This window comes from Apodemus sylvaticus, chromosome 3, assembly GCF_947179515.1.
Source record: "Apodemus sylvaticus chromosome 3, mApoSyl1.1, whole genome shotgun sequence".
Classification (NCBI taxonomy): domain Eukaryota; kingdom Metazoa; phylum Chordata; class Mammalia; order Rodentia; family Muridae; genus Apodemus; species Apodemus sylvaticus.
In genome coordinates, this window is record NC_067474.1 from 47023238 (window position 1) to 47038100 (window position 14863).

A 14863-nucleotide genomic window follows, 5' to 3' on the forward strand; every position below is an offset into this window, starting at 1 on the left:
GTGGTAGGGGTGGTGGTGGTGGTGGTGGTGGTGGTGGTGGTGGTGTGTGGTGGGGCAGGCAGATCTCTGTTAAGGTTGAGACCAGCCTGATCTACAAAGTAAGTTTCAGTACAACCAGTGCTTCACAGAGAAACCCTGTCTTGAAAAACAAACAAAACAAAAAACAAGGAAAAAAACCACCCTAATCAACACCAAACAATTAAAAACCCCTAAAAAACACCACCACCACCACGACCAGCACCACCACCACCACAAAAAAAAAAAAAAATCCCCAAATAAAATAAACCAACCCCCAAAACCAAACCAAACAAGCCAAAACCTGATTGCAGCCATGATGTTTATTCTTGAGGTATTGAGAATATTACCAGTTCTTTGTTATAACTAGCCATACTGATTTCTTTATATTTTTTCGTGTCGATTATGATAAAAGTAGAATTTCTTAGATAAGGAGTATGGTAAATGTGTCTTGTAGAGGTGGTCATTCCTTTTATGGGGTTGTGTAGGAGTGCCTGTTTCATTTCATCACTTCACTGGCCGTTTGAGGAAATAGCCAGTTTGACAGTTGGAAAATGAGCTTTTCCTAAAAACAACGCCAAATTTCACTGATATAAATATTCATAAAACTAAAAGAATAGAAGAGTTGTTATCACTTTAGTTTATACTTTTAAAATAGCAGCATGGTTATGCAGCGTAGGAACAGTTAAGACAGGTAACAGTTATTGACTACTTACTTGGTATTAGGCACTTTTCTAAGTGTGTATACAGAACATCTCTTTAATTCTTATAACTGTTTAACCCAGCTACTGTTGTCATCCCAGTCTATAACTTAGGAGAGTGAAATATAGAAAGGGGGGCAGCTTTTCTGAAGCCACAGTACAATAAGCAGCAAGAGTGGGTCTGGAATATAGACAAAATGGTATTCAGCCATACGAACTATTTTTATTTAGTGTATGTGAGTTCACTGTTGCTCTCTTCAGACACACCAGAAGAGGGCATCGGATCCCATTACAGATGGTTGTTATCCACCATGTGGTTGCTGAGACTTAAACTCAGGACCTCTGGAAGAGCATATGAACTATTTTTAATTTTGGTTGTGCTAGGAATTGAATTTTGGGTCTCATGCATGTGAGCTCTGCTACAGTATTTTCTGTATTGCCAAATGTTGTCTTCATTATTTAAAAAAAATTCTTTGGCTATTTTAATTTTCATTTACTTCTTTTTGATATTGTCTTCTTTATCAAACCTCAGGAAGAAAACATCTCATGAAAATATTTATCTACTCTCTTTGGATAAATGATATTAAGAATTGGGTCTTTGTTCCTTCAGACATCACTCCTCAGTTCTTCTGTCTGATTCCATTTCCCTATTTTCAGATTTTCCATGGAAATGTGAAATGATACCTATTGTTCTATTATAAGTAAGCTATAGAGAAACTATGGTGATTTTCTTCCTGGTTTTTGTAATGTTAGAACTGCACAGTACCTGTCACGGGGTGAGCAGTGCCTTGTAGAAATAATATCTGTTGTTGTTATGGGTAAACACTTTATCTGAAATGCTGTGAGCCAGAGTGCTGTGATACTCTGAGATACTTTGAGTGTTACACAACGAGAAAATTTGCTTTTCTGGGGGTGGGATTTATGGAAATGATTCTAAAGATAATTATACCCAGTAGGTATAGACAGACTTTAAACAACCTTTTTTTTTTTTTTTTTTTTTTTTTTTTTTGGGATGGTTTTTCCGAGACAGGGTTTCTCTGTGTAGCCCTGGCTGTCCTGGAACTCACTCTGTAGACCAGGCTGGCCTTGAACTCAGAAATCTGCCTGCCTCTGCCTCCCAAGTGCTGGGATTACAGGCGTGCACCACCACTACCCGGCTGACTTTAAACAGTTTTGCAGTCAGTATTTCAGTTTCAGATCAGTATTCCATAAGTTTTAGATTTAAGCATTTTGGATTATAGATGTTCTGATCAGCAGAGCAGACGTTTAATCCTGTGTCTAAAAAATGTGGAAAGTTTTTTTAAAGCAGAAGTAGAGCACCATATGTGGTGGTTCATGTTTGTAATCCTTAATATTACTTCCTTCTCATTAAACTTTTTTTTATTTAATAGAAATGTATAGTTTTTTTGTTTTTGTATTTAGATAAGCTAAATAATACTGGGAAGCTTATAATAGATAAAAGTTATAGTCTGTCTTTATTCTTCTTCCTTTCCATCAGCTCTATTCCATAAAGCAACTGCTTTCAGCCATTTTTATGTTTTACTTCTTGAATGCTGTGCCAAGTCTCTAAATTATATTTTGTTTCTACTTTGAGCTGTGCGTGAGTTGCTGTTCCTGTAGTTCACCAGCATCTCTCTATCCTCTTTCCTTTAGTATTCCGTTGTAGTTATTTCACTGTTACTCTTCACTGGCTGCAGGTTTAGTCTTCCCATTCTTGTTTTATTAACCCTAAACAGTGTTTGTTGAGTGGAGCTAGTGCTAGAACCCAGGGCATCCTAGGCAAGCAGTCTGTTTCTGAGCTACATCTCCAGTCCTGACTTAAATTTTAATTGTCTGTCGGTCTGTCTGTCTGTCTGTCTGTCTCATCTATCTATCTATCTATCTATCTATCTATCTATCTATCTATCTATCTATCTATCATCTATCTATCTATCATCTATCTATCTATCTATCTATCTATCTATCTATCTATCTATCTATCTATCTATCTAGTGTGTTTATGTGTTTTCATATAGGCAGGTGTGAGCCTCAGAACATGTATAGAGGTAAGGGGCAACTTGTCTGGATTGGTTCTCTTTCTCCATCATGTGGGTTCCTGGGATTAACTCAGATCTTTAGGCTTGGAGTTAAGTGTCTTTACCTGCTGAGCCATCTCACTGGCTTCAAGTCCTAACTTTTAATATTTTCAGGAGTTACTATTTATAGACACTTTGGTAAACATAGTTTTTAAAAATTATTTTATGAATATGTGTTTGCCTCAGTGTATGTGTGTGTGCCACCTGTGTACAGAGCTGTCAGAGGTCAGAAGAGTTACCATATCTGAAGTTACAGAATAACTCTTGATGTGTAGTGCTGGGAATCAAACCTGGGTCCTCTACAAGAGCAGGGAGTATTTTCAACTGCTGAGCTATCTCTCTAGCCCTGGTAAACAGATTTTAAAAACATTAAATAAATTAAAAAAAATTCTCTGTGTGTGTATGCAAGTCACATATGCGCAGGTGCCCATGGAGTGATTATAGGTGCAGGTGATTTAATTCAAGTTCTTTGGAAGAGAAACAAGTGCTTGTAACTACTCCATCTCTATAGCCCCTAAAAAGTTAAAAAAATTAATTGAAAGAGAGGGGGCAAGGTCTGCCTAGACAATCTGGGGCTTTCTGCATAGCAGAGGCTGACCCAGAACCAGGGCTTCTCTTGCCACCACCTCCCTAGGATTGGGATTGTAGGTATATATCAGCATGCCCAGCACTGTGGGGGAAATTAAATGGTGAAAATAAATTTTTCCCTACTAGAAATATTTTTTTGTTTGTTTTTTTGGTTTTTTAGATTTTTTTGTTTTTGTTTTTGTTTTTTTTTTTGAGTCAGGGTTTCTCTGTGTAGCCCTGGCTGTCCTGCAACTCACTCTGTAGACCAGGCTGGCCTTGCACTCAGAAATTCGCCTGCCTCTGCCTCCCAGAGTGCTGGGATTACAGGTGTGCGCCACCACTGCCTGGCTAGAAATATTTTTAGATCAGTGGAATGGATCTTAAAAAAAAAATTATTTAGTTTTTAAAAATTTTCATGTGCATTGGTGTTTTGCCTACATGTATGTATGTCTGTGTGAGAGTGTCAGATCTCGGAGTTACAGACAGTTGTGAGCTGCCATGTGGGTGGTGGGATTTGAATCTGGGTCCTCTGGAAGAGCATCCAGTGCTCTTAACCTCTGAGCCATCTCTCCAGACCTACCTACCTTCCTTCCTTCCTTCCTTCCTTCCTTCCTTCCTTCCTTCCTTCCTTCCTTCCTTTCTTTTTTTTCTTTTTGAGATTTATTTATTTTATGTATGTGAGTACACTGTAGCTGTCTTCAGACCCAACCGAAGACGGCGTTGGATCCCACCGATTACACATGGGTGTGAGCCACCATGTGCTTGCTGGGAGTTGAATTCAGGATCTCTGAAAGAGCAGTCAGTGCTCTTAATCATTGGGCCAGCTCTCCAGCCCCTTCCTTTTTGTGTGTCTTTTTAAATGTCAAGAAACCACTTTAACATTTCAAAGATGTAGGGATTTGATCCATGAATTGCTTACAAAGGCATTTTAAAGTGAAGTCAAAGATAGAAAAGGTCCCAGTGAGATGAGGAGTGGTTACTGCTTTTCTTCCAGCCTGGTTAGCACCTGCATTGTCTGTTTACTAGAGTGGGGCTGAAGCTAGAAGTGTGCTCATTGTGGCAGTGACCACAGGTACCACTTAGACCTCCCAGTGAGGAGCTGGAACCCACACTGCTGTAAAGTCAAGGGCAGCTTGTACTAAGAGTTCTCTTCCCCAGCACCACCCAGACTAGAGAACCATGAGGCCGGAAGCCTCTTTGAAGCTCTTGGGCCATGGGCTTCTGACTTGAACTTGACAGAGCTGTTGTGCTGAGGAACCCTCCTTTCTGTTACCACTGATTTCAGTGTGCCTGTATCTGAGACGTGAAAATTTAGTTTAAAGTGGGTTTCTTTTTTGGTCTGCATGTTGTGTCACTCTTTGAGTTGACACTGAGTCTGCATCCTGGGCTGTGTAAGACAGTAGCTCCAGGTGTGGAGGAGCCTGCTGCCGTTGTGTGTGGTTCTTGATCCTTGTATACTTTTTGTCGTCCAGAAGTTTGTTGAAATGGTAAACAATGAAAAGGTTTTTGTTCCTTCTTTCTTTTCCTATTTTTATTAGTTTGTCAAAGTTACCCAACATTTTGCAGTTTAAAACGTCAAACATCTCAGTATCTGAGAACAATTTAGTTGGGTAATTCTGATTGTCTTTCACAGCATTGAAGTTCAATTATTCACCGAAGCTTCCGTGAATCAAATCTTCTTTCAGTATGGTGTGGTTGATTGTAGGCTCTTTATTGCCTATTGAGTGAGCTAACTGTATAGCAGTATTGTTATAAAAGCAAAAACCATCACATCAGGCATTGTGACATGCCTGAGGTCCTAGTGACTCTGGAAGCCAAGGCCACACGATTTGTAGAATTCATGAGCTAAAAGCAAGTCCCAAATAGGTAAAACAGCAAGGCTCCAGCTTAACTACCCCCTTGCCCTCCCAATGACAACAATAGACTTAAAAACAAAAATTTCCAAACATTATAAATGTGGAAGCACACACAAATTGTCAAAGTTGAGCGGTTTCACACAGTGGAATAAGGATCCAGAATGATTTTGCTGGCTCACAAGACACCATCAAACCGATAGCAAAGGTTTCCTTTGTCTTTTAAGTAGTATCTGTTAGTTTACAAAACAGCAAACAAGTACATCTTGAGCTCAGATTGTCTGATGCTCTGATGCTCCCAGCAGCGATGGTAGGAAGGGAGCGAGCGCGCTGGGCTTTGGAAGGGTTACTACTTCTGACTGGGATGTGTTGTCCCGTACCACCCTTAGGAGGAATGTGGCCAACACATGATGGGGGTCCCAGGATCCAGGTGCAGCCGAGAGTTTTAGTTTGGAGATCATTCCAACCTGAAGTTGTAGGAGAGTCGACGGTTGTAGAAGGGGGTTTTTTGAGCTTCACCTAGGAACTTAGAGCAGGAACATCAGCCAGGCATGCTGTTTTCCACACTGAAAACTTGGAAGGAAAAATTCCAGTGTTGCCACTTGCCTCTGATCACTGCACTTGGGAGGCAGAGGCAGGAGGATCAGGATTCGAGGTAAAATCTTAGCCATGTATTGAATTCAAGGTCACCCTGGGAGCAGAACTCCAATATAGTTGTTAGAGAATGTTTTCTGCACACAGAGATCTTTCTACCTTTGCCTTCCAAGCATTGATAATCTTCAATATTTTATTTTAATGATTTATTAGCGTTTCATTGCTAAAAACTTCCTGGCTTAGGGTTGGCATTTTATGACCTCAACAAGGTGGCATCAGAAGAGCAGCTTTAATTTGGTGTCTCTGTAAGACAATAGAATTGTAATGGTAGCTATTGTATTATACATCTCAGAATTCTGTCGATTGGGAGTTAAGTGTTTAGCAGCAATCAAGTGGGTTATGTACACATTATGGAAAATCAGCTTCTTTGATAATGCTGACATATTCTTTTGTGCATTGCAGTTACCGTTGTTAGAGAAAAGATCATCCACGTGACCAAATAGTGGCACACACTTGTTAGGCTGAGGCAGGTAGAACCCAAAGTCCAGGTCAGCTTGAATGACAAAGCAAGCTTCAAACCAGTTAGACTTCCACAATGAGAACAAATCTGAATTTTTTTTTTTTTTTTAGCAATGGTGTACCAGCCTCAAAAATAGGTGGTGTGAGGATCTTTTTTTCATCTCATGTTTATTTTCTTTTAATTGTTGGGAGTGAGAAATTTAATAGGAAATGGGTGTTGGTGTGGGGCTTTTCTCTTACATCTGAAGGCTGATGTTCATAAGGACAAGATCTTGGGTTTGCCTGGGAAGAATAGTTATTCTGAGAAATAGCCCTGTGGTAGGTATAGTTTGAAAAAGCTCTATAACCCTGCATTTTAAAAAACTATGTTCCATTTCTATTTCTGTGTTTTTTTTCCCCCTTAATTCTATCTTCTTAAAGGAGCTAAATTCAAATTTTGTTTGATAATAGTTTGGTTCCCAAAATGAATTGTTATCTGTGAAATTAGTAAAGAAATGGGGAACTGAGTGTATTAATTGTACAATCCAATTCAAAGATTTTTATAGGCAGTCCATCTTAGTACAGTGTGCCTCTGGCTTTCAGCCTAGCTTGAACAAAGTAGCTACTGCTGATAATTTTCCTGGCAGGTAAGCTTTCTTGGACCAGTTTTAATAATACTTTGGAATTTAGGAAACTTAATTTAAAAAATACTCTTATGTGATAGAGAATTAGATTTTGTTTTATGAATTTTATAGAAAACATTTAAGTTTTGTGTGTGTTAGCTTTGCCTGATAAAAAGTAAACTCTTGATGATATAGGATATAGAATATAATTAAAACAAAATAATTGCTGCTTAAATTATAAACTTGAAGTGTCTATATACTGAGAATTCCTTGCTATCTGGCCTTTTGAATATATGTATATCTGATCTTTTTCTTTTTGTCTTCTTTAGTGTTATAGACACTTGTTTTTAGCTGTTAGAATGATCCATGCAAAATCTCATGGTGCTTTTCTGTCATTATAAACAAAGTAGCACCCAGCTTTTAAGAAGAGATTATTTTTATGTGCCTATCTGTATGAGCGTCTTTATGTGTATGTTGGTGCTCCTGGACAGAGCAGAGCAGAGCTACAGGTGGGTCGAAGCCTGGGATGTGAGTGCTGGTAGCTGAGCTCAGGTCTTCTGGAAGAGCAGCAACAGACCACTGAGCCTTCTCTCAGAGGAGTTGATTTCTAGTAGTGCAACCCATTAAATATTTTTCATTAATGCTAAAGAAAAATGAAAGTGGAGGTCATAGTTTAGCTCTACCCCATGGCCAAGTGCTTATAACCTTGTAAAAGTCATTCTGATTTTCGAAAGTGCCATCTCTGTGCATAAAAGAGACACAAAACAAGCTTTAGTTTTTGTCTGCATGATTCAGTGAGGTCTATCCAGAGTTATAGTGACAGATTAGATTATGCAGACCTGCTTGCCTGGAAAGAACTCTTCACGCATAGCAGCTGGCCACAGAGGTGGTGAACAACTTTCTCCTTTACGTGTTGTCTACTGCTGACACTGTCAGCCCAGCCACCGGCCTCTGGGTCTGACAGGAAAGTTGTACAAGTTTCCATTCCCCTGGTTTTGTTTCATTTTATTTTTGACATTAACTAATCGAGGAAATTAAAACTCATTTAAAAAAATACCCTGAGGAGCTGGAGAGATGATAAAGCTTCAGTGGTTAAGCATATTACTGTACTTCTTGAGGAACCAGGTTTGATTCCCAGGTTCCATATAAGTTTCAAAGAATCTAGTCACCCTCTTCTGGCCTTTGAGGGCACAGGCCATCATGTGCTCTACTGACATACATGCAGACATTACAGCCATTCACCTAAGTAAATAAAAAATGGCCTGACAGCCAACATTATGCTATTCTGTTTTTGTTTTTGTTTTGTTTTTCTGTGTGCATCAACAGTCAGTGAAAACCAAGTATTTCCTACTTTTTACTTTTAGGCTTAGAAGATTTTGACATAGGGTCTCATGTAGCCCAAGTTGGCCTTGGGCTCCCTGCATCCTCCTCCCAAGTGCTGGGATTACAGGTGTGTGCCAGCACACACGCTCTTCTCTTTTCACATGCTCTTAATATTGTTTCTTAGAAATACCAAAGTTCCATGGTTAGCTCATTTCTAAATGTTTATTTGTTTTGCAAAGTAATGGGGAAGTTATTTAAAGCAAAGCAGTGGGAAAGATCAGAATTCTGCAAGAGAGCAGTAGGTACCCATGTGGAGATTCTCAAAGGCTTTGCTTCTGAATTTATAACAAATAACACAGGATATTTGTCGTAAAATGTTTATATAATATAGTATGTTAGAGATGATATCTTAAGTTCATTGTAGATTAGGTATTTTCAATAAAATATTTCTTGAAAAAAATTGAGTAACAATTACAAGAATATGCAGATGCTGCTTAAAATGTTCATTATCTGCTAAGTTTTAGAAGATTGTTATTTGGGCAGCCCATTCTGAGCCACAGAGTACAATATTGTGATATGTCATAGGATATTTTGATATACAGTAGTAATATTTGGGAGGTAAATGAGTATGTGTGTATTTGAAATAATGATGATGATTGACATGTTTCATGCCCTTGAAAGGGTCACAATTTAGCTGATTTCTTTTTAAAGAGAAGACATTAGAGCACAAAATGACGTAGAATTGTCTTGAATTTGTATACACTCTTATAATGCAGGGCTTTTAGGAAAAGGGTTAGTGAAGGGTGCTAATGGCACAACAGGAAGAAGAAGGCTGGCCAAGTGAGCGATGCACATGCTGTGAGTTGTAGTCCTCAGACTCTCAGGTGCTTAGGCTGTAGAGAGGAGATTGTTACGGAAGTGGCGCATCAGCCCTTCAGTTTGGAGCAGGACAAAGTGTAGAGGTTGCTGAGCTGCGAGTCTCCTGACTTTGACTGCTGTGTCAGCTCTAGCATGTTACAGATAGAAGGTCCTTTATTTCCGTCTTCATGGGATGTGGGCTTTTGTGACCTTTTTAAAATAACTTTTTATTTAAGATTTTTTTCTCTTTTTCTACGTGTGTGTGTGTGTGTGTGTGTGTGTGTGTGAGAGAGAGAGAGAGAGAGAGAGAGAGAGAGAGAGAGAGAGAGAGAGAGAGAGAACATGCTGTATATGCAGGTAAGTGTTCACTTCCATGTAAGTACCTCTGAAGGCCAGAAGAGGGCACCAGGTCTCTTGGAGCAAAAGCCACTCCTCCAGCTTTAGGAGGATATTTCCATGGAGATGTGGAAGGAAGGCAGAATGTGCAAATAGTTATGTCAGTGCTGTATTATCTTTGCTAACTGGAGGAGAAAAGAAAATGATATCCCAGAGGGCTACACCCAGAAACCCCTTTCCAAGGTCTCTTTCACGGAGAGGCAAGGGGAAATCTTTTTTTTTTTTTTTGATTTTTGGATTTGTTTTTTTCGAGACAGGGTTTCTCTATGTAGCCCTGGCTGTCTTGAAACTCACTCTGTAGACCAGGCTGGCATCGAACTCAGAAATTCGCCTGCCTCTGCTTCCCAAGTTCTGGGATTACAGGCATGAGCCACCACCGCCAGGCTAGCAAGGGGAAATCTTATGGTCATGTATTTTACAGTTATTCTTTCAATTCTTCCTCCCCCCATTCCCTTCTCCCTCTCACTTCAGCCCCTGTTCACTTTGACCCTTATAGTTATTCTTTCAATTCTTTAATTCCTTATTTTCAATTATCTATTAAGGAAATCTTTTTTGGTACTTGATAACAGTTTTTGACATGACTATAGTCGTTAGTTGTGTATCCAGTGCAAACATTAGAATGTGGAACTTACTTGTTGTCATGGTTTGTCTATATTGTTATCTATTATAGTTCTTATTATTTACTCCTATCTAGCTTTTTATCCTCAGGATCAAAATAAGAACTTTTCTGTTGCCATGAAGAGAGGAAAAATTTATTGACTGTAACTTGGGTAGATTCTTTGGTGGTACTTCCTCCCCCCCACCCCCTTACTTCAGTAGAGGAGTTTTAAAATTCAGCCAAGTTTCTTATAAGTTGCAGATTTTCATTCTGTACATCTGGATTGGAGCCTGATCCTAGATTATGTGGTACTAACAGGTTTCTTCTGGGTAAAGCTGGTGTACAATTGGGACCACACTTCTAGGGAGCAATGATGGACTTCCTTTTCCTAAGTTAACAGATAGGAGAGCAAAGCTGGAGACACACTGTCTTGTTCAGGTCCTTTATTAATAATGCTTATTGAGTAAGCCTTAATTTTTCTTTCCTGTTTTAAAAATTAATTTAATTACATTTTAGTTTGTTTTTGTGGTTTGTATGTGTGTGAGTGTCCGTGAGTATGATCTCCAGGCACGCACAATTGGAAGTCAAGAGGACACCTTGGCGAAGTGAGTTCTCTCTGCAGTGTAGTCCCAGGGATGGAGGAGTCAAGTTGTTAGGCTTGATGCCAGGTGCCTAAACCTGCTCAGCCACTTGGTTTGCTTTTGTTAATTTTGGGAGGCAGGGGTGCAGGGCTTCATGTATCTCAGGCTAGTCTTGGGTTTGTGTAGTCAAGGATACCCTTGAATTCTCAGGAATCTTCCTGTCACCTCCAGGTGCTTGGATTACAGACAAACATCTCCAGATTCTTGTTTGTTTGAGTCCTTGTACTTTTGGATTTAGTTGTCAACTTAGAAGAGATTAAAATATCTACATTAAAAGATATTTTTTAAGTAGAGTTTCTTGTTATAGTAATAGAAGGTGTGTGTGTGTGTGTGTGTGTGTGTGTAAAGTGAAGAACATATGGCCTCTGTTTTTATGAAATTAGTTTTGGTTCTACCTGAAACATTAAACATGACATCATGAGCCAGGAAGTAGAGATAATGACCTTGAGACAGAACTTTTTCCTGCAATTTGCAGGTACCTAAGGCCCCCACTGAGTTTTACTTCTTGTAGCTTCATGACCTCCCAGTACAGCTAATGTGGGGACTCCGCAGGAACTGCCTTCCATTCCATACATGGTGCCAGTCTTGGGTGAGTGCTGAGTTGTGTTTTCTTACACTGTGCCAGCTCTTCTGTACTTTTTATATGTAATTTCTAAAATTATGGCAAAATACAAATATCATAACTCTTAACATTACGACTACCCTCTCTCTTTTATTTCTCTTTTGATGCAGGGTCCTTTTATTTGTTCAGCTGGTGTGGAGCTTGTGATCCTTCTGCCTTAGGTTCCTAAGTGCTGGGGTCACAGATGTGTGTCACCATGCCCATCTTACTGTGCCACTTGTGAGAGTGCAGTGAATTAAGTCAGGCAGGCATCAGCAGCATCTCCATTTAGAATTCTCTCATCTTATGAAACTGGAACTCTGTAGCCATGAAACAGTAATTCCTCATTCCTTTCTTCCTGTCACTGGCAACCCCATCCTCTGTGTATGATTTTAACTACTCAAGATTCCTTCTGTGAATCCACACAGTGTTTGTGACTGGCTTATCATATTGCTCTTAGGAATCATCCTTATTATATGTGAGCATTTTCTTTTGAAGATTGAATAATATTCCATGTTATATATGTGCCATAATTTGGTTATTTATCACTCAGGATACAATGATGAGTGTCGTCTGTGTCTTGGATATTGGGAGCAATGCCACTGAAAACATGGACACACTAACTCCTTTAACTTTTCTGAACCCCTTAGTAGGTGAAGGCTTTTGGTGACTGTGAATGATCAGGGAAACTGCACACAAAACAGCAGTTTTGTCTTTCTCTTCTTTGTTGGTACATATATATGTGTGCATGTTTATGTGTATGTGGGTATACATGAATGGATAGGTGTCTTAGGGTTTTATTTCTATGCATAGACACCAGAATTCCAAATGTATACTATCTTCAGCTGGTAAAATCCCATCCCTGCCAGATCATGAGACAATCATAGTCAGCTACTGTGGACATCTGAAGCAGCCCCATATCCCACACCTGGGGTTAAAACAAAAACATATTCTCATAGCATTTCTGTGCTTTTAAAGAAAAAAAATGTTATTACATCTACGGGGGCCATTTTTCTTCAAACCACCACAGTGAGTATGGGTTTCTGTATGTGAATTTACGCGTCAAGGATGGAGGTCAACCTTGGTGTTTTCTTTGGAACACTGCACCTCCTTTGAACAGAATCTTTCGTTGGCCTGGAGCCTATGATCCAGATCAGGTTAGGCTGGCTTGCCAGTGAGCCCTGCCTGTTTTTTTTTTTTTTTTTTTTTTTTTTTTTACATAGGTTCTGAGATTGAACTTAGGCCCATGCTTGCAAGGTGGCCACTTAACTCCTCAAAAACAAAATTTTAAAAATATTTAATTTGAGACAGGGTCTTAACTATGCATCTGTAACTGGCTCAGAATTCCCTATGTAGACAAGGTTGTAATTGAATTTATAGATTTCTGCCTATCTCTGCATCCCAAGGTCTGGGATTAAAGGAGTGAACTACTACAACTGGCTATTCTATTTTGAATTGTGTGTATGGATGCTGAGGGTCTTTACAGACGCCATGGCCAACAGTTTTGATCCAGCAGAGACAAGAAGGAAAGTTTGTTTAGCTGATATTAGCTCAGACGTGGAGAGTCTGACTCTAGATAGTTTATTTTAGGCATACTTAAGAGTACGGCCAGTTTGTGAAAAAGTTTCCTGGTGACCATTAACTCAATTCCACGTGTACAATAAAGCTTAAGGCATGACTACATTGAGACTCTCTTGTAAAGTACAAGTGACATTTTCCATAAAGATAGTTCCTATAGATTAACTGAAGAAACATGCTCAAGATAAGCTCAAGATAAAGATTAGGGAGGAAGATAACACCATAGATTGGCTGAGATAATCCAGGGTCTGGGGGCACCATGTGGGATATGGGCTAGCACAGAGGTCATCAATCTATTAACCATGTCTGCTCCTGGAAAACAGGCTATACATTTCTCTCTTTGAAGTGGCAGCCTGGTGCGTCTAATATTCCTGATTTTCTCACTGCTTATATGTGAGCACAAAGACCTACATGCCTCCTACCTATGGGTATGTGGAAGTATAGGTATGGACAGAAGCCACATGTGTCCGATATCTGAAGCTGGAGTTACAGGTTATTGTGAGTTGCATGATGAGGGTTCTCGGAACTGAATCCAGGGTCTTTGCAAGATACTTTTAGTTTTTAGATGATTTAAAATGGCTTGGAATGAATTTCATCTCTCTCTTATTCTACACTTGATTGTTGTATTACTTGGCATTTATTCATGAGGTAGGATGGAGGAATCTAGAATCTGATACTGGATCCTGTCCTTAGGCAAGCTCTCTGTTAATGGTGGTTTTGTGTGTGTGTGTGTGTGTGAGTGAGTGTGTGTGTTTATGCTTTGTAGAAGTCTAAATTTCTTGTTTAAGGAATTTCTTGAAATAGAAGCTTCTATAATTTTGAAAATGATCTATTTCTTTTGATAGGACACTCATGACATTTGAGAATGTTTGGAGATTTAGCTGTTTATTGTCAGCATCCTGGGTTCTTTACTTTCTAGTTGTATAGTAATTAAAATTGAAACAAAAGTTACTCTTTTGCCTAATGACTTTTCCATAGACAAAGTTTACCAAGATACAGTAGGGCACTTGTAGTATAAACAGTATATAAAGTAAAAATGATTTGTTTACCTGTAAGAGTCAAAGTACTTTCAATTTGGGTAACTGCTGCTGGCCTTCCATTTAGTATACAATTCTAAGAGAAGAGATTGGTTAGAAAGAATTGATATTTCTATTATTAAGGAAGTAATGGGCTTCACTGTTTACATTTAAACAATACATGTCTGTATAATCATGTGTGCACGCAGGTCACGTGTAAGAGAAGGAAGCGATGGCCTAAAATGAATGTCAGGCCACAAGGCCTTCATCACATCTGTTTCATGTCGGGATTCAAGAAAAGCTCTCCTTGTAAAGTATTCTGCTTTATGTGTAGACTCAGTACACCAGCATTAAAATACCTGTGCGTGGAGTACTGGAATATTTTAATAATGTTCAATGAAACTTGGCTAGTTCAGTGTTGTCTTTATCAGTAACAGCAGTAATAAAAAAATGCTTGGGCTGGAGAGGTGAGAGACATCTCATTTGCACAAACATGAAGACCTGAGTTTGGATCCAAGCTCCCAGGTAAAAAGCTGGGTATGGTTGAAAGCACCTGTAACTGCAGCTCATGGAGTGAGGGCCAGAGACAGGAGGACTGCTGTCTGGCTGCTAGCCTAGATCCAGGTTCAATTGGAGACCCTGCCTGTCTCTCTCAAGGGAGTAGGCTAGAGTGATAGAGCAAGATGCTTATCCCTCTTCTAAGCAGAGGTCAGGAGCTGGCGCAGGAGGAGACTGCAGTGTTAGTGTAATATGTGTGTTGTAAAAACAAAGACCTTAATGTTAAGTTTTGAATTTTTAGGAGTTTAAATGATGGATTTCTCTTCCAATAGTTATTCCTTTAAGGTGTTGAAATGTTTTATGAACCAGGTAAACACATTTACCAGCTTGTTTCTTGTGTTGTGGAAATGCCTGAAACACGATTTTGA

The 14863-nt window shown here is 39.3% G+C and overlaps 1 protein-coding gene across 4 annotated transcripts in view; it reads left to right on the forward strand.

Annotated features, from left to right (window-relative positions):
* Rngtt (RNA guanylyltransferase and 5'-phosphatase) overlaps positions 1-14863 on the forward strand; it is a 228913-nt gene that overhangs the window by 31656 nt on the left and 182394 nt on the right. The window lies entirely within an intron of this gene.